A 1829-nucleotide genomic window follows, 5' to 3' on the forward strand; every position below is an offset into this window, starting at 1 on the left:
AATTAATGACCCAATGAATTGAGAGGACAAGGAGAAGGAGCTGCTTGGATGCCCATCACTACAGATTGGACATTTGTGTTCTTCCCCTAAATTCCTATATTAAAACCTAATGCCCAATTTGGTAGTTTAAGAGGTGAGACCTTTGGGAGGTGAGTAGGTCATGAGGATGGAGCCTTCCTGAATTGGATTTATGCCCTTGTAAACGAAACTGCAGGGCAGCTCTGAAAGAAACAAGAGTGCAGCGTGAACATGGGGACACAAAGGAGAACTAGGAAGTACTTGGCCATGAAGCAAATGCTTCATCTCAAAGATCAGAGGCTTAAAGAAAATGATAAATTAAAACCTAAAAAGAGAAGAAAGTTCCTAGTGCACTCAGGGAAAGAGAAGGCCCTCAACACCCTTCCCGCTTATTATTCCAGTGTAATGCACAGTTGGGCCCACCTTACTGCATCCTGGCTGACACCAACTTTATCAGCTTGTCCATTAAGGCCAAACTGGACTTGGTGCAATCAGTGATGAACTGTTTCTATGCCAAGTGTATCCCTTGTATAACTTACTGTGTAGTGGCTGAGGCTGAGAAATTGATGCAGAAGTACGAAGGGGCTCTAAGGATCACCAAGGACCCAAGATTTGGATGATTACCAGGCACACACCAAGGGACCTAGGCAGGTGACCTAGACAGTACACAGAGTACCTCAGCGCCAGTGTCACATTGTGGCCACAGACGACTGGGACCTTAAACAAAGAGTCAGGGAGCTTGGTGGAGTTCCCATCAGTACACTTCAAACCGTAGGGAAAACCTTGAGCGGGTACCAGATGATCATGGATCCCTTAGGTTCTAGTTCTTAAGAGACAATATCCCTCTGCTTTCATTTAACCAACTTTCTCTGTTGCCGGTTTATTAAACATGCTACACAGCATATGCTATTCTTCCACTCACCCATTTACTCTGTTTTGAGCTGAGTATGATTAAATACATTCACTTTTCGATGTTGTTTTGAGAAATAAAATAGGAGCTCTCTTGAGTCTTCCATCATGTGAGGACAGGATGAGGAATAGCCACCTAGGAATCAGGAAGTGGGCTCTCACCAGCTACCAAATCTGCTGGCAACTTGACCTTGGACTCCAGAACTGTGAGAAATAAATGTTTGCTTTTTAAGATCCCGAGTCTATAGGAGTTCGATATGGCAGCCAGAGTAGACTAAGGCATGAGTCTTGGATATTTTCTTTCTGACCTTTGAAAAAGGAATTCTTCTAGAATTTTAGAATGATAGGTATGGAAGGGACCTTGGGAAATGTCTGGTTTCATGTATACACTTTGTAAAGCCTGGGAACACTGTGTTCAAATGAGAACTCACTATAGACTGCCAATTTATAAAGCAGATAAAAGAAGTGCTTCTTTGCTTCTATCTCTAATTCATTAAAATGTTCTTTGACTTTCATTCTTTTCCAGGCACTATTCGACTTTTCTCACAAAGCCCGAAAGGGGGTGTAGATATTCTGTCTCCCTCCTCTACACTCCCACGCCCTCGCCAACCTGTCTGTACATCCCTTTTATCCTCTATCAAAACTGCTGCTCTTGGCAACATTCTCCAAGATCTTCATGGTGCCTAATTCAATGGCACTCTTCCATTCTTATTGTATTTGACCTCTCAGTGGCTTTGACACAACCATGTCCTCTTCCTCTCCCTTGAAGTGTTCTCCCCTCCTGTGTCTGTGGAGTCATTGTCTCCTAGCTTCCTGCCTATCTTTCTGATCTTTTTCCATCTCTTTTGTTGGTTCTCCTATCTTAATGTTTTGAATTTCTTATGAGTCAGTCTTGGGTCTGC

The 1829-nt window shown here is 43.1% G+C and overlaps 1 pseudogene; it reads left to right on the plus strand.

Annotated features, from left to right (window-relative positions):
• Positions 1–249: 249 nt before the first annotated feature.
• On the plus strand, positions 250–842 carry LOC118997479 (rRNA-processing protein FCF1 homolog; annotated as a pseudogene).
• Positions 843–1829: the final 987 nt, after the last annotated feature.

The sequence above is a fragment of the Sturnira hondurensis genome, unplaced genomic scaffold, assembly GCF_014824575.4.
Source record: "Sturnira hondurensis isolate 20B ecotype Veracruz unplaced genomic scaffold, ASM1482457v3 Scaffold0013299, whole genome shotgun sequence".
Lineage (NCBI taxonomy): Eukaryota > Metazoa > Chordata > Mammalia > Chiroptera > Phyllostomidae > Sturnira > Sturnira hondurensis.